Raw genomic sequence first — 19,174 nt, 5'->3', positions numbered from 1 at the left:
CAGCAGTCAAGAAAACAGTGAAAGGGGTTAGCGATACAGCAAGCGATGGTGAAGCAGTCTGTGATCAAGTCTGCAAGAGATATAACATTGTCACTGTAACAGTAAAGAGCTGCTACCTCTACAGAGCTGGAACACTAACCAAAGTCACTTTGAAGAGCCATCATCTTTCCCTGGCAAGCATTGGAGCTGAACAGATTGGCAAGCAGCCATAGCGTTCCTGCCTTGTGTGAGACCCACTGCTCCAACTGGCAGACTAGTGGGTTACTGGTCCCTGTGTTGACCTCCTCCTGTGCTGTATGGCATCTGAGTCCATCCAAGCTGAGGGAACCTGTAGAAACCTACACCCAGTCCCACGGGGAAGATGGGTTGGCACCATTTTGACACCAGTGGATGGGTGAGTGTCCACTCTGTTCCCCGCAGTAATATGAGGTAAGCTAGGGATGGTGTCCTGAAGCATACCTTTGCCACTTCTTCCCTTGGTCCTTTTTCCTCTAACTCCAGTTTATTGCTCCATCAATCTTTTTTCTTTCAGTACTAATATCTATGTTTTGTTTGCAGTCTTTTCTTTGCTTTCAAATTTCTGTTAACCATATTTGGGCAATTATTTATGGCAGGACACTTGGGTGTGACAGGTAGCCTATTGTGTTGACTCTGGGACACAAGAGGCATGTTGTTTTGTGACCGTAGCTTGGTATTGGGTTTACTGTTGACCACTTCCTAGGTGTTGCAGGATTTTCAATATTTGGTGAGGCAACCTTTATTGGCTGCAACTTGGGTACTGTGGGTCATTAGCATTGATATCATAAGCTGCTTCCCTGGATGCTCTGGGGTTTTTGGCATTGACATTCTCTCTGATTGTGGGTTATAGACCATCCCCTTAGGGAAATATCGGTCTTGAATTTTTCTGCCCTAAAATTAGAAGCATTATGTTCCTAATAGCTAGTTTCAAGCCACTTTATATGGGCCATCTTATAACAGCCTTACTCAAGACCCTCCTGGTCAAAGGAATTGAGAGTTCTCAGGATTCTGCAGTAAAGGACAGCCACCAACAGCAGTAGACAAGTGGCCACCTGAATATTTTCTTTTTGGTGTCTCTGCTACTGGGTAGGTACTCCAGAAATTCAGAACAAGTCTCCCCTTGGGTAATGTTGTTTGTTGTTTACTCCTTTCTCTTCCTTCATTTGTTTAGTGCCTCTCTGCACCAAACTTTCACTCTTTGTGGAATTTAGGCTTAACATCCAACTGCCCATTTATAGCTCATAATCCACTTTTATAACACCCTGCTATCTATATTCACACCTTTATAGAAGGAAGGAATTTAAAAGGGAAACGTAACTAGGCTTTTACCAAACTTAGGTTAACTAAAACCCCCTGTAGAGATCCTTACTAGACATGGAGACAACAGTGAGCATCCCAGAGGACTCACCACTAGGGCATCTTTTAGGCTATTGGAGCAAATTCAAATGTGGCATAAAGAAAAATAAACATTTTCTATCGCAACACAATTTGGGTTCAATACAAATTGTAAAGCCAACAGATTCAAAGTAAACATGGTTCTATATGTTATAATGGTATTTTATAATTAGACTTGTTTTTTAATAAAGGAGAAAAATGGGAAGAGGTCCCTTATGTGCAGGATGTATGGCCCTTTACTAACTTACATTACTTCTAGGCACCAGAAAGTCATGCCTAAGGGATCCCCTCCTAGCTGTTCCCCTAGAAGGCTTATGCCCTCCCTAGAGCCTCCTTCATCCCTCAATTATGAGGGGATTCCCACCTGTCTTCTAATGAAGGATTTCACCCCAAGGTTATCAGGCACCTCTTCCCCTTATCCAACTGGCCCGAGCATATATACCCTACTGCCCAAGAAAGTAAACCCAACCAGTACCATCAGGAGTGGGGTCCCATATCACCTTCTAAAGTCAAACTGTGTTCATTGCAAGAGGTAGTAAATGGAGATGAGAGAACAATGAGTTTATGTGCCATTTTCTAAGAAAAAATATGGCCAATTTTCAGAGAATCCACAAAAGTTTATAGAGGAGTTTGTTAAGTTGACTGTGCTATTTGATGTAACAAATATTGGTCATGACTTTCAAATATTATCCTTCACTTGCTGTGCTGTGGGAAAATGTGAAGGAAAAAGTGTGGTTAAGCTAGTGAATTATAACAGGGTTAGAAAAATATCTCAGGGAAATGATAAAATCCTCGCTCTGTTTCTGGGATGTTTAACTGAGGTACTCAGGAAATACACTAATGCAGACACAGACTCCCCAGAAGGGTAAGCTTTCCTTTGCATACATTTTATTACTCAATTACCCCTGATATTAGGAGGAAGCAACAAAAAGCAGCAATGAGACCTCATACCACTATATGCCAACTCTTAAATATACCCTTTAAAGTTTACAAAATAAGAATAGGGCAAAAGAAAAAATAAAAACAAAAAGCCAAAAAGTGCACTTGGTAACAGTTACTTTAATCCCCCTGCCCCTGCAGGGATATTCAACTTGAGAAAATATTGCAAAATCAGCATCTGGGCTGCTCAGACAAGAACCCTCAACTCGCTAGCCCCTAGGACAGAATCATTGTGCCTACTAAAAGCAAAAGGGCTATTGGCAATGAGAATGTCCCAAATGTGAGGAAAACAAAACCTCCGCATCAATAGTAGAGGTAACCTTATTCCACTAACCTCAATCAACTGCCTTGCTAAGTAAGTTTACTGGGAGTCTTCGATCCTGGACCCATCAGAAAGCTTCCTGCAGTGACAGACAAGCAGCTGCCCAAACATTTTTCTTCAGGGTCTCCACTGTTGCGTGAGTTCTCCAGGGATTCAGGGACTCCAGGGTTTCCCCTTGAGCAATGCAGTTTGCACCCTCCCTTTAATATTTAATACTGTACGGTCCACTTTCCTGCCTCTTCCTGTTTTCCATACCTATTGGGGCAAACAAAATTTGGCAGGGTAGATTGGTCACAGTTTTGTTAATGACTTGAATCTAGTTGTCTTCTATAGATTGTTTTATTTAATATGTTTGTTTAGGTATATATACAGGTATTGTGATATGTGTTGTGTCTAGCACGCTTTTAGATTGGCTTCTAAATAAAAGAGTACACATAAGTAAGATTAGTCAAAGCTTATTAGTTTCAAGAGAATGCTCTGTCTTCTAAAATTTCACTTGAAGATATATTTATGTAGGTAAATTAGTGATGTGCTTTAAATGATGAAGATGGCTTTCAATGTGGTATCTTGGATCTTGCAGGAAGTCTAGATGAAACTTTTAAAAGTGGAACCGCTTAATACATGGGAATGAAATAGGTGCTTAAATAGTGAACTAATTTTTGGTAAAAATCTTAAAATGGTAGAATGGTTCTCATGTATAGAATGCCAATTTAAAGTGAGTAGTTCATGATTTCTTCCTTACTAGGCTTACATAAAATGTGCCAACAAAGTGTATTCTTTATTGAGAAAAAATAAAAGCTTTTTGTCTAACTTGGAAGTTATCCAAAGGGAGGCTCAAAATACAAGGGAATCTGTGAGAAGAAAAGAGACATATAAAGAATCTTATGTTAGAATGGCGATCATTAAAAAATCTGGAGACAACAGATGCTGGAGAGGATGTGGAGAAATAGGAACACTTTTACACTGTTGGTGGGAGTGTAAATTAGTTCAACCATTGTGGAAGACAATGTGACGATTCCTCAAGAATCTAGAAATAGAAATTCCATTTGACCCAGCAATCCCATTACTGGGTATATACCCAAAGGATTATAAATTGCTCTATTATAAAGACACATGCTCACATATGTTCATTGCAGCACTGTTTACAATAGCAAAGACTTGGAACCAACCCAAATGCCCATCAATGGTAGACTAGATAAAGAAAATGTGGCACATATACACCATGGAATACTATGCAGCCATAGAAAAGGATGAGGTCATGGCCTTTGCAGGGACATGGATGAAGTTGGAAACCATCATCCTCAGCAAACTGATACAAGAACAGAAAACCAAACACCACATTTTCTCACTCATAAGTGGGTGTTGAACAATGATAACACATGGACACAGGGAGAGGAACATCACCACCGGGGTCTGTTGGGTGAGAGGCTAGGGGAAGGATAGCAGGGTGTGGGGAGATTAGGGAGGGATAACATTGGAAGAAATACCTAATGTAGGTGAAGTGGGGATAGAGGCAGCAAACCCCCATGGCACGTGTATACCTATATAACAATCCTGCAATATCTGCACATGTACCCCAGAACTTAAAGTAAAATTAAAAAAAAAAAGAATTTGAATAATTAAAAAAATGTTATGGACAGAAAATGTATTTTTCTTTTGGAAAGAAGGATATAAAAAAAGAGTGATTTTGTATGAGGAGGGATCTTTTCTAGTAAATTCTTGTCCTAGAGTAAAATGACTGGTTATTTAACAAAGAGGTAGTAGGGGACAACTCAGAAAGTTCCAGCACATTATAGATGGTCTGCGTTATTTGTTCGTAAAGGGTATTATAAAAGAAAATTCATGTATGATTAAACTTGCTATGATTAAAGAAAAGTATGATAAACTTTCTAGAAAATAGTCTATATATCAGAGCCAAATTTAGTTTTGATATTAATTTGCTAAATTACCAGAAATTTTGCTTTTCAACTTTGTAATCTATTTATTTTGAAATCTTCTCAGATTCCTATAACTCTTTGATTTGGCTTTTATATCAGCTCCTGTGAGTTGTTCTACTTTGTTTATGACTGCTATTGTGGCCTGATGTTTAAGTGTTTTGCCTTAAAGGTCTTTGGGAGCAATGTTTTCTCCCAATATAGTTTAATTCTATTCTCTTGTTTTTCTCAACATGTAACCTTACTTTGGCTTTTGCTTTTGATTCATATTGCTTAGAAGGGTTTGGGGGTCTGGTGGGTGCCTACCAAACTCCATTCCCTTTGGCCAGAAAGTGGACATTGGTTCATTGTGTTGGGGGCTATGTATTTTAATTTTAATTTCATTTTATTCATTTTTGACAGGGCGTGTTGGAGGCATTGTCAGTGGCCAATCTTTTATTTTGTCCTGTGCTAAGGCTGGGATGGCATGCTGCCTGCTCTGGGTCTATCCTGTCCCTTAGTGGAACCCTATGGCTACGGTCTTGGAGTTAGGGGACTTATAGCCAGTTGTATATTCTGGGCTGGATGAGGGTGGATTTGGATGGGCACTCATTGGTCCTTGAAACCCCTTTGAGCAGTATTGGAGCCAGGAACTGGGAGTTAGGGACTAGAAGCAGGAAAATATTGTTGTAAAGCAGACTCGTTAATTGATTCTGTGCATTCACCTGCTGTGGTCTTGGCTTGTACTAATCAGCTATACAAACCTTCCCCTCCACGACAGAATTTAGGCTGGGTTCAAAAGGCACTCCAATATAAAAGTATCACCTGTCCCCACAAAGGAAAAAAAACAGCTTCCTTATGCAACCAGGGGATTTTGTCTCACTAAAACAACTTTAGAAGAAGGATCCCCAAGAAACAATTACAACCAACCTGAAAGGGCCCTTATCAGATATTAAGTACCCTAACTGCTGTTAAACTTCAAGGAATAACAACTTCTGTACACCTACACACAAGTCAACATGGGTCATAAACACAAATAAAGGACAGTACAACTGACTTCTGTAAACCTTTGGAAGACCTCCTTTGTCTATTTAAAATAATCAATACTCAGCCAAAATTGGTAATATGATGGTGTAGATGGAAATGGGACTATTAATCTTTATCTTCTTCCTGTCTGTAATACTTCTTTTCTATTACTTTCACCAGCTGCCTTCTCCAGGGAAAAATCTCTTTTATCCTTGTTGGATGTACAGACAGCTCTAAGGCCCACCTGGATATCATGCTGCCACTGTTAATCCTGTTTGCTCTTCCAGTTAACCTAATCCAGTGTGTGGGGGGGAACAAATTTCTATAGTACATATTTCAAAATTTATAGCATCAAGGAATCATCTCTATGGTTGCTACATTTGTCAACATCCCAAGGATAGATTTCCATCTTCTGGCCTATCTGGAAAATCTCACAATGATCCCTGAGACCTCCTTACTAACCATAGTGACCCCAAAATACCCAAACCCCTACTTGTTAAGTGGAACTTCCTACCACTTAGCAGATTCCACCTGAACCCCCCTGCCACTATTACCTAGGCCTTGGAAGTTCAGTGCACTAATGATTCTATTTTTTGTACCCACTGTTGTGTTAATGACACAAAAGCTCTGATCCAACTTTAGTTGCCAAGTTCCCAAGGCTACAGCAAGGTAAATGGGATTCCATTTGTAAGCAAGGAGACCATATTTGGTGCCTTCTCCCAGATCAGAACAGACAAGGGGAAAACAGCTGCCTAGTCTGAGAGGGTGGGATTACTGCCCTCTTCTGGAAAAAAAAAAAAAGATTGTTCAAATCACCCCCATTGGAACAGGGAAAAATATCCCTACAGACCCAACTTGGCAGCAAAGAATAAACATCACACCTCTTTAGGCCTCAGTTTGTGCCCCAACTAGGCTCATTTTTATTTGTGGCCATGAATGAGAAGAATTCACATCCCATAACTGCTCTCAACTCCCTAGGGAGTCAGTTGTTCTTTTAGGAGTAGTTTTCCTTATGTATCAAAAACTTGGAACTGAGGTGAATGTAGACTGGCCACACTTGCCTTTCTAGGGATCACTGTCTATAACCTCATAAGACCCAAGAATACCATAAGTAAGCAAGCAATAGGATTAATTCAGACAGGAATCAGGGCAGCAGTAGGACTGGCAGCACCTTGGGACTGCTTTGCCTAAAGAGTTAATCCTAAAGAACTTTACTGAAACTCTATAATCCTTAGCCACCAACAGAGGTCAAGCATTAATGGGAATTCAAGAGTCCCTATACTCTTTGGCAAACGTAGTTCTTGATAACAGACTATTTGCTGTTATTAAATTAGATTATTTACTGGCTGAAAAAGATGGAGTCTGTGCAAGTATTAATACAACCTGATGCCCATATGCACAAGTTGAGATTAAAGTTCAAAAGATCTATGAGCAAGCTACCTGGCTAAATAGACATAACTGTTACCAGTAGAGGGTGTCCAGGTTATTGGCGTTTAGAACAAAGAACTGGACAAAACGCACAAACAAAGCAAGGAAATAATGAGGCAACACAAACAGAGATTTATTAAAAGCAACAGTACACTCCACAGGGTGGGAGCGGGCCAAAGCAAGTGGTTCAAGAGCCCAGTTACAGAATTTTCTTGGGAAAACCCTCTAGAGGTTTCCCATTGGTTACTTGGTGTACACTATATGTAAATGAAGTAGTGGCCCACAATCAGTCGAATTGGTTGCAATCAAAGGCTGAAGCAAAGATACAAAGTTACCCCCTGTTCAAACATCTTATTGGTTGCAGAAAGTGACCAATCATAGGCTTAAGTGAAGTTGCAAAGTTATACTCCTATGCAAGTGAAGACTTGGCCAACAACCAGCCTGATTGGTGGTAGAAGGGAATCAATCAGAGGTACTCTCAATTTTTCACCTGCCATACAGAAAATGATGGGGGGTTGCAAAGGGAATAGTCTCTGGTCTTTCTGTTACTTGGGCGTGGAAAGTTGGGTTTTTCTTTTAATATTTCTAGGAAGCAAGTATGAATTGGTGTTAGGTTCCCTGCCTACAGATCCTATTCTCCTGCCTCATAACCAGGGCAAGGACCCCAACTATATTTGGTCAACTATCAAAAGTACGTTCACAAATCTCACCTTGTTTTTACCTACCTTTTCCACAAACTTTGTTAGCTGTCTCGTCACTCATTTTTGGCCCTTACTTGTTTAACCTCTTAGTAAAGTTTGTGTTTTCTAGACTACGACAGTTCCAGGTAAAGACAATGGTGCCACAAGGCTTCCAACCTATCTGTATACTGATCTTGAGAATGAAACCATCCTGTTTCTGGGACCCTTAGATAAGGTATCCAGAGATTTTTGCTCCTCAGCACTAGGCAGGACCTATGTTGACAAACTTAGCAGGATCCAGTTACAGAAGATGAACATTCACCCCTCTGAAGTCCCCTTAAGGTTAAGGATGGGGCAATGGGGTAGGAGATGGGACTTGATTCTAGAGGCAGGACTCAGCAAATGAACCAAATTTTGGACTAGCTAATACGGGTCTGGAGTGGAAGCTGCTTTCCATAAGATTCACTCACCAGTGTGCCATGTCAGTTTCTCATGCCATGGCAGCACCCAGAATTTATACCACTTTCCACAGCAACAACCTGATGACCTGAAAGTTATCACCCTCATCCAAGAAATCTCTGCATAAATTGCCCCTTACTTTGCATATACTTAGTACTGGGCATAAACATGACTGCAGAACTGCCTCTGAGCTGCTATTCTGGGGACCCTGGCCCTGCTGCGCAAGGAGAAGTGGATTTTTTAAAAGCAAAAGTATACTCCACAGGGTGGGAGAGGGCCAGAGCAAGGCCCACTTAGGTCTGTTGATGCTGTACACTGCCACTTCAAAAAAAGTTGCTGTTTAACGCCACCAGTTTACCTTTGAATTCCTTCCTGGGTGAAGCCAAGAAACTTCCTGGGCTAATCTCAAATTTGGGGGATTGCCTGTCCTGCATCATCATCACCACCCTTTTCTGTTCCAGAAATGGCTAGCCACAAAGGACCACACCACCCTAACATGTTTATGTATTGGAAGATATGACTCACCTCCACAAAACAACGATCCTCCTTTATTTGCTTTGAAAATTTCCTCATTAATGCCCAGTCCCTTGTTATCTTGAACTAAGTTTCACCTAAAGCTGCTTCCATACATATTTTACGTTTGACTTAAAGGTTTCCCCATGTAGTGAAGCGTGACCTAGCCCTAACTTGATATGTAAACAGACTGTAACCTAAACTGAAAGTACAGTGGTAAAACAAGTAGCCAAACCTCAGTCAGTCATAGAAACTGAATGGCCAGCCAATGAGGCTGAGAGCTGCCAAAATATGACCATAGAAGGCAATTGCAAAGTGCAGCTTATCAGGTTATTTTTGTATGTCACTTCATTTACTCAGTATAAATATGACCAGCATGTGTGGTAGGGTGGAGCATTTTGAATCATTTTCAGTGGGGTCTGATTCAAGACTCAGTTGTAAAGTAAATTAAGGTCTGCAAAACTATATTTGTTGTAATTTTGTCTTTTCACACTTCCTATTTCGATAGCCTAAATAAAACCATCTTCTTAATTGCTGGGTGCATTATGTGATTGACAAAAAACAGGCCTGTGAGGGATGAAGAAGGAACGGGTAGTAGTGGGAGATACTAACCTTCCATCAGTTTGCAAATGGGGCTTCATTTGATTCACTGGGGGATCCAGGGCTGGATGATCCTTTGAATTTATACTAAATTGAAGCAAAAATGCAAGCCTTTGTGTCAGACTGCCTGGCCTTTGTATCTCAGATGTAGCTAGTCATCCAGTCCCTTAAAGGGACATATCCCAGAACAAAGCAGGTCTGGGAGGCCTATGGCAACAACTTCCATCCAGGAGAGGCAGCTGGGAGCTGCTAGCAGCCAAATTCCCAGGAGCTGCGGTGGCATCAGCACATGGAATCTGGGCCCAGATATTCTCTCCATGAATAGATGAATGAATACTCATGAATGCCAGTGAGTAAAATGGATGCAAGTAAATCTGGGAAAGGGGGAAAGACAGAGAAGACAGAGAGGAATAATTGGAGAAAGAGGATGGTGCATCCTGTACATAATTTTGGAGTGTGTTTTAAGCTGTAGTTCAAAAACTTTCTGGTTTGGCCTCTTAATGCATTCAACTTAATAACAAGCCAGTACTTATACTTCTGTTTCTAAATGAATTTGTAGTATACTAATGAATATTTAATGAATATAAAATTAGAAAGCCAACTGTCATAATTTGTTGCTGCCTGATTAACAACAGCTCAGTCTCTCCATTCTTTTCCCATTTTCTGTAGTGCATTTAATTTAGAAAACTTGTAAGTTCTTTCTGTAAATACACTGAAGATTGTACATGTATGTAAAAGAAAAATAAGTATTTTCCAGCTTTATAAAAAACATTTTCCAGCTTTGTAAAAAAATACAAGAATGTATTTTTTTAAAAGACCTGGAGACCACGTACTTAAAATATAATCATTAAATAAATTAGCACCCTTATCTCTTAGTATCTGAGGGAGGGAAGGAAGGTAACTTCAGAAGGAGCCTTGCTCATAGTTACAAAACTAATTCCTATCATAAAGGCATGACAAGTTTATTTTTTCTCTGGATATAGACAATTATCTAAGCTAGAAAGTCACCTAAATTACCAAGCAAACTGAGGATAAACTGTGTGGCAAAGGCTAGTGTCAACTTACTTGAGGACTAGTTATTGCTTCTGTTAAGTACACACATGTGATGTATCCATTTGTCTATATAAAAGGGTATTTGTTTCATTTTTTTAATTTTTAATTTTTGTGGGTACACAGTAGTTGTATATATTTGTAAGGTTCATTTGATATTTTGATACAGGCATGAAATACAAAATGAATAATTCATAGATAATGGACTATCCATCTGCTCAAACATTTAGCCTTTGAGTTACAAACAATCCAATTACACTCTTTAAGTTATTTAAAAATGTGTAATGAAGTTATTATTGGTAATAGTCACCATGTTGGTCTATAAATAGGAGATCTTATTTATTCTTTCTATTTTTTGTTCCAATTAACCATCCCCACCCATCCCCAAGACTGCCATTACTATTCCCAGACTCTGTTAGCCATTATTCTACTCTCTGTGTACATAAGTTCAGTTGTTTTGATTTTTAAATCCCACAAATAAGTTAGAACATGCTATGTTTGTCTTTCTATGCCTGGCTTATTTCACTTAACATAATGATCTGCAGCTACGTCCATGTCGTTGCAAACGACGGAATCTCATTTTTGTGTGTGTGTGGCTGAATAGTACTCCATTGCATATATATATTACATTTCCTTTATTCATTCATCTATTGATGGACACTTAGGTTGCTTCCAAATCTTAGCTATTGTAAACAGCGCCATAACAAACATAGGAGTGCAGAAATATCTTCGATGAAGACTTTTTCTTTCTGTCTTGTATATATCTAGCTTTGGGACTGCTGAATCATGGTAGCTCAATAGTTAGTTTTGGAGAAAGCTCCAAATTATTCTCCATACTGATTGTTCTAATTTAGATTCCCACCAACAGTGCATAAGGGTTCCCTTTTTTCCACATTCTCGATGGCATTTGTTATTGCCTGTCTTTTGGAGAGAAGCCATTTTCAGTAAGGTGAATGGTATCGCATTGTAGCTTTGATTTGCATTTATTTCATGATCCATAATGTAAAGCATATTTTCATATGCTTGTCTGCTATTTGTGTGTCTTCTTTTGAAAAATGTTGAGTTAAATATTTTGCCCATTTTTAAAATCAGATTATGCTTTACAGTATAGTATTTATTGTACCGTACAAATTAGACAACTCCCTGGCTACAGCCTATGTTTACCGAAGGACCTGGGGCTCTACTATTAGACAGTAGCAAAGCCAGCAATTCCTGTGTCCTTAAATTTAGGATGGTGACATGCCCCAGGCTCCAAGTGGGTCCACAGGTACCATTCAGGAGTCAAGGACTAGAGTCCAAAACCTTAGAAGTCTACCTAGCATTCTGTTACATTGTCGGTAAGCTGGCACTGAAACCACAAGACACAGTCTTTCACACTCTTCCCTCCCCTTTCTAAGGGCAGGGGAGCCTCACCCTGTATCCACTGCCAGCCCAGGCCAGAAGGAGTCCTGCTAAACTAGAAAAATTTGGATTACAATTCAATATTTGGATGGGGATACAGAACCAGACCATATGAGTATGTAATTATGGTATCTTTGAATTTATATACCAGAAAACGTTTACATTTACTATTAGCTTTCTGAGGAAATGTCAAAATATAATATTTATAGTGAGTGGATATCTTCTTTATTCCAGACTGCCCGGGTTTGAATCTCTATGTCACAGCTTGCTGTGTGGCCTCCATTCCATTCCTCAGTCCCTAAGGATGCTGATAGCAAACTGTCAGAATCATAAGCTGCTCATGAGGGTGAAATTACCTTATGCATATGAAGTGCTTGATATTTAGTAAATGCTAAATAAATGTTAAACATGATTATTCGAAAATGTTAGATATCATTAGTGTTATTAGTAGTGTTATTCACATTTAGTGAAGGATTTCAATGCAAAAGACATATTCTTCATTTAAATGTGTATTGTTAATTTTTGTTTGTTTTGAGACAGGGTCTCACTCTGTTACCCAGACTGGAGTGCAATGGCTCCACCTTGGCTCATTGCAGCCTCTTCCATTTGGGCTCAGCTCTCCTGCCTCAGTATACCGAGTACTGGAGACCACAGGCACACACCACGATGCCTGACTATTTTTTTTGTATTTTTGGTAGAGATGGTGTTTGACCATGTTGCCCAGGCTGGTCTCGATCTCCCGACCTCAAGTAATCTGCCTGTCCCAGCATCCAAAAGCGATGGAATTACAGGCATTAGCCACTGTGCCTGGTCAAAACGTGCATTGATTTAAAGCTTACTAAAGTAAAATTATCTTTTGGGGTCTTTTGAAAATTAAGCTGTTTCTCAAAGAACTTAAAATAGAGCTACCTTTTGACACAATAATCCCATTATTGGGGATATACTCAAAAGAAAATAAATCATTATATCAAAAGACACATGCAGTCCTGTGCTCACTACAATATTATTCGCAATAGCAAATGATGGAATCAACCTAGATACCCATCAGTAGGTGGATTGGATAAATAAAATATGGTACATATACACCATCGAATTCTACGCAGCCATAAAAAACAATAGAATCATGTCTTTTGCAACAACATGGATGGAGCCGGATACCATAATCCTAAGTGAATTAATGTAGAAACAGAAAACCAAATACCAGATATTCTCATTTATAAGCTGGGGTTAAATATTGAGCCCAGGTGGACATAAAAGTAGAAACAATAGACACTATAAGATACTAGATGAGGGAGGGAGGGAGGAGGGCCTATGTGGAAAAACTACCTATAACTACCTATTGGCTAGTAGAATCACTACCCAAATGCATGTGTACCCCGAACCTAAAATAAAACTCAAGAAAAAACATTAAGATAGTGTAAGATGAAAATAATAATATCATTAAGATCACGATATCTACTATCTATGCATAAACATTTTTTTGAGTCGATAGCCTCAACTTTTTTTGAATAGATACCAGCCTCAGCATTCTATTAAAATTTCAGCTAGAGAGACTTATTTCATTATCTTGGATATTTTGTATGGTTTTGCACTTAGATTATAATGTGTTACATAGACCCGAACATTTAGCAATTAGACCTAAATTAATGGAATTAGATACTTGGACATCTCCTTTAAAGGGTGTTTCTTTAACTAACTCAAGAGTGTATTTTTAGTTTTAACCACAGCTGGGACTAGAACCTTATATAATATGAGTCACTATCAGTGTTTTTTTTCATCACCATGCTACAGCTCATTTTCCATGCTTGTGCAAATATTTACTAATTGCCTATTGTGTCAGGCTTCAGGCTATTTCCAGATGATACCATGGCAAGCAAGGTCAATTCTGAACCTTAAAGAAATTTGCAGTCAAGCTACCACACATCCTTGCCACTGTTCAAGTTATTATGTAATAGAACTCTTATTTTTCAAGTGATATCAAGCTTAAAAAACACAGCTACTTTCTGCTATACACCAGGGAAATATAGTAGCAAGTGTTAGACATTTTGATGTAGAGAGTGACAGGCCTGGTGAGATATTCACACCCACAGGAAAGAGCTGCAGGGGGCAAGGCCCTCTGAGGCCGCACCAAAAATCACCAGCGAAAGGAAGATTGATAGAAGAACAAGTATATAAATTTATTTAAGGGGCATACATGGGAGCCTTCAGAATGAAGACTCAAAGATATAGGGGAAATCGTCCATTTTATGCCTAGGAAGTATGGACAGAGGTACAGAAATAGGATTGGACAGAAAGGTTATAAACTAATACTAATGAACTGAGCTGGGAAAACACAGAAAGGGCTGTATGTCTAGATTATTACTGGATTTCTTTGAGCAGCATTCTTCCTTCTGGGTGTGTGGCAGGGACCCCTCTGAAATGGGGGTCTTCTTACCTACAGTCAAACAAGGTAGATCAGACAATTTTTTATGGCCAGTTTTTACATAGAAGATGGAGTGTAAATTAGAATAATATTTTTAGGTTTTATGACTGGCTTTGGGGAAAATAGGTTTTGGTTTCTCTGGCACACCTTAGGGAAGAAGGATTCTAGTTTCTAAGGCTAGCCTTGGAGGGGAATGAGACTGAGACACAGGATGGTAGGAGAAGAATGGAGAGAAACTTTTGCTCCTGAGGTCTTCATTTTGGGGTATTGTTTTCTGAGCCCCAAAAGAACAAAATTACAGTTTATCATTTTGTAAATAGCTTTTCCAGGACAAACTCGTCCACATTAACTGTCTAGGGGAGTTTATGCCACTTTCTCCTAAGTTCTCTACTGTGGTCCTACTAATCCCAGGTATGACACTCAAAAAGTGTAAGTCTGACCTGATTCCACAGGATACCATATCAGAGAGTTGAAGAAAGACACTATGATCTCTCCTGAGACTTTTTCTTCTCTGAGCTCAGTGTTCTTTGTATATCATCCACTTGCTTCACCAGATCCATTCTCCACTCTGCTTCACGCTGCTTGGTGCTCCTAAAAACCTGACTCATATACGCTATGGACTGTATTCCTAAGCTCTCTTGTTCTCTGGCATCGGGTTAGTTTTTAGTGAATGGTAGATCCTTGCCGATTATTGGAGAAGGAGGAAAATGAAGTCAGAGTATTTATTTATCTGGCTACCTCCTTTGCAGAATTTCTGTAGTCTTATTTCATCCCTTTACCTAGATCATCACTTTTTGTCTGACAGTTCTCTACACAGCTCCCTAATTCTCTAGATTCCAGTAATTGTCTCCTCATTCACCCTATCAAACTTAGGGTTAATCGCAGTTGCCTTCCTCTTTCCAACGGCAAGTTATTTCTTCTGGTTTTCCTATACAGTCCCATTCCTCTGCAGTCACTAAGTGTTAGACATTTATTAAACTCTTCTCTAATTTTCCCTATTTGAGTGTAGAGTCTGTTTCCCATCAGAACAATTCTTGATACAGTTCTTTCCATCACTTGCCCTACGACACCATTTCAAGTCTCAACATCACTCACATTTCTTCCTTCCTCAAGTGACTATTTAATTTGCCTCTTTTCCTCTTAAAGGTCCACAATTGAAAATACTTATTCAAGTGTAGTCTGATCAACAAACAACAGAAAGTCACCACTTGCTTTCATGGAATTTATTCAGAGATATGAATAGCTTTTGAACAGCCTCTTCACATTCTTGGTTCACTACATATTCGCTGTCAATTGAAAACCTCTTAGTTGATTTTTTGATACTACCATTAAATCAAATGCCTCTCATTCTATTCATAAAATGTTAGTTTTGGGATGCCAAGATTAAAGCATTCCAATGTTCTCTAGTAAATTTTTTCTTGTCAGATTAAAACCGTAGTTAAAGTGGTCCACAGTCTAGCCTGTTTAAACTCTTACTGCATTTAAATCTTGTTATTGGAAAAATCTTCTAATCTTTGTGTCATTTTCAGACTTAATATATATATTGTCAAAATCTTTGTTCTAACCTATTGTCATGAATCTGTCAAAAAGAGAGGGCTGAGAATATCTAGATGACAAGTAAGTACATTAAAAAGATGTGTAATATCATTAGCCATCAGGAAAATGCAAATTCAGATCACAATTAGATATCAGTACACATCTTCCAGAAAGGCTAAGTTTTTAAAAGTGACAAAACCAAATGCTAATACAGATGCAAAGAAACTGGAACATGCATGCATTGCTGGTGGGAATGTAAATGATACACCCACATTAGAAAGGTTGGAATTTTCATACACAACCAACTAGAGTAACTACCATACTACCTATAATCTGGGTAATTATTACAGAGAAATGAAATCTTATGTTCACACAAAAAAATCCTGTGTGTGAATGATTATAACAGCTTTATTTGTAACAGCCAAAAACTAGAAACAGGCCACATGTCCTTCAACAGGTAGAAAGATTTGGCAAACTGTGGTACATTTATACCATGGAATATCACACTCAGGAGTATAAAACAATGAACCATTCATATATGCAACAACAAGGATGAATCCTTAGAGACTTATGGTGAGTGGAAAAAAAAATCCAACATGGTTTGTATGTTTGTCCCCTCCAAATTTCATTTTGAAATGTAAGTCCCAATGTTGGAGGTGGGTTCTGGTGGTAGGCGATTAGATTACCGAGGTGAATCTCTTATGTGATGAATGAGTTCGTGCTCTGAGTTCAGACATGATCTGCTTTTTAAAAATGTGTGGCATCTCTTAGCTCCCTTTCTAGGTCTTTCTCTCACAGTGTGACGTGTCTGCTTCCCCTTCACCTGCCATAATTGTAAGCTTCCTGAGACCTTAACCAGAAGCAGATCCTGGCACCACACTTCCTGTACAGCCTACAGAATTGTGAGCCAATTCAACCTTATTGCTTTATAAGTTACTCAGCTTCAGGTATTTCTTTATAGCAATGCAGGAACAGACTAACACACCGATTCCAAAAGGTTGCATAATGAATGATTCCATTTATACAACATTCTCAAAATGACGACATTACATATGTGGAGAATAGTGGTGACCAGGCGTTATGAACTGGAGAGGAAGGTTGGGGGCAAGTATTAAAAAGCAACATAAGAGATCTTTTGTGTTGATGAAACTCTTCTGTATTATTATTATGGTGGTTGTCCCTTGAATCTAGGCATATGATAAAACTGAATATAACTAAACACACAGACACACACAGATGAACACATATAAAACTGATGAAATCTGAATAGATGAAATGTATTAATGTCCATTTTCTTTTTGTTTTTTCTTTTTTTATTGTGCTTTGGGTCCTGGGGTACATGTGCAGATAATGCAGGATTGTTGCATAGGTACACACATGGCAAGGTGGTTTGCTGCCTTCATTCCCCCATCACCCACATCTGGTATTTAATGTCCATTTTCTGGTTGTGATGTTGTACTATACTTTTGCAAGATCTTATCACTAGCGGAGACTGAGTAAAAGATACTCTGGTATTTCTCCATAGTATTTTGACATGCTAACAGATATATTAAAAGGCATTCAATATATTTAATCATAAGGGAAATGCCTATTAAAACCACTGTATCACTTCACACTCATTAAGAACACTGTTATCAAAAAGACAATAAATAGCAAATGTTGATGAGGGTGTGGAGAAGAACCCTAGTACACTGTTGGTGGAAATGTAGATTGGTATAACCATTATGTAAAACAATATGTAGGTTACTAAAGAAATTAAAAAGTTGGCTGCTGAGCATGGTGGCTTATGCCTATAATCCCAGCACTTTGGGAGGCTGAGACAGGCATATCTCTTGAGGTCAGGAGTTTGAGACCAGCCTGGTCAACATAGTGAAAACTCATCTCTAGTAAAAATACAAAAATTAGCCATGTGCGGTGGCATGTGCCTGTAGTCCCAGCTACTCAGGAGGCTGATGCAGGAGAATCACTTGAACCAAAGAGGTGGAGGTTGCAGTGAGCCAAGATTACGCTATTGCACTCTAGCCTGGGCAACAGAGTGAAACTCCATCTTAAAGAAACAAAGTGACTACCATATGACACAGTAATCCTTCTTCTGTATAAATACCCAGAGGAGATGAAATCACAGACTCATAAAGATATCTTCACTCTTGGCTGGGCACAGTGGTTCACACCTGTAATCCCAGCACTTTGGGAGGCCCAGGTGGGTGGATCATCAGGTCAGGAGTTTAAGACCAGCCTGACCAATATGGTGAAACCCTGTCTCTACTAAAAATACAAAACTTAGCCAGGTGTGGTGGCACATGCTTGTAGTTCCAGCTACTCTGAAGGCTGAGGCTGGAGAATCACTTGAGCCCAGGAGGCAGAGGTTGCAGTGAGCCTAGATCACACCACTGTACTCCAGCCTTGGCGACAGAGCGAGACTCTGTCTAAACAAAAAAATATATCTGCCATCTAATATTCATTGTAGCATTATTCACAATAGCCAAGACATAGAAACAACTTAAATGCCAATCGATGGATGAATGGATTTTAAAATGTGATGCGGTGGGAGGGAGGGGGGGTGTCGTTACATATAGTTAAACAGAACAAAATATTATTCAATCTTAAAAAAGAGGAGATCTTCACATTTGTCACAACATGAATGAACCTGGAGAACATCACACTACGCTGAATAATCCAGACAGAAAGAAAAAGATTCAATGATCTCATATGTAGACTATATAACTTAGGGGCTCAAATAGACTGAGGCAGAGAATGAAACATTGGAGGTGGGAGAGGAAATGAGGAGATGTAGGTTGAAGGATACAAAATAGCAGATATGTAGGATGAAGAAGTGTAGAGATCTAATGTCCAGGGGGTCTAAAAGAAATTGTTGTATGAATTTTTGTAAATTAGACTTTAGCTGCTATTTTCACACACTTAAAAATCTGAGAAGAGAGATATGCTAACCTGCTTTACCATAGTAACAATTTTAGTTTCTGTATTCCATAATATGTTGTAAACCTCAAATATACACAACAAAATTTCTTTAAAATAAAAATAAAAAATCCATCACACTTCTACATACTAACATTGAACATGTGGATATCAAAATTTAACACATGATACTATGTACAGTCACTTGAAAGAAAATGTAATACTAAGGTATAAGTTAAAACATAGACAAGAAGGTGGGTAGAAATATTAAAAATCAAAATATCTTCCTAAAATTTAGAAAATATAAAAATGTACCTGACATATCCATTTACAAAGGAAGAACAAATTAGACATACATAGATGCATCTTAAAAACAGAGATGAGTGAAACATTAAGTATTGATGATGGATACATAAACTGAAAACTAATGTCCACAAACAATAAGAAACGTGTATTGACACTCATACAGAGAAAGGGATGCACATCAATGCATTACAATGATTGCCAATGTAGACAAGAGGAATAAAATTGGGCCATGGAAATAAAGGAGAATGAA

This window comes from Sapajus apella, unplaced genomic scaffold (genome assembly GCF_009761245.1).
Source record: "Sapajus apella isolate SASKATOON/1434 unplaced genomic scaffold, GSC_monkey_1.0 scaffold93, whole genome shotgun sequence".
Taxonomy (NCBI): Eukaryota; Metazoa; Chordata; class Mammalia; order Primates; family Cebidae; genus Sapajus; species Sapajus apella.
This window is presented reverse-complemented; position numbering follows the sequence as displayed.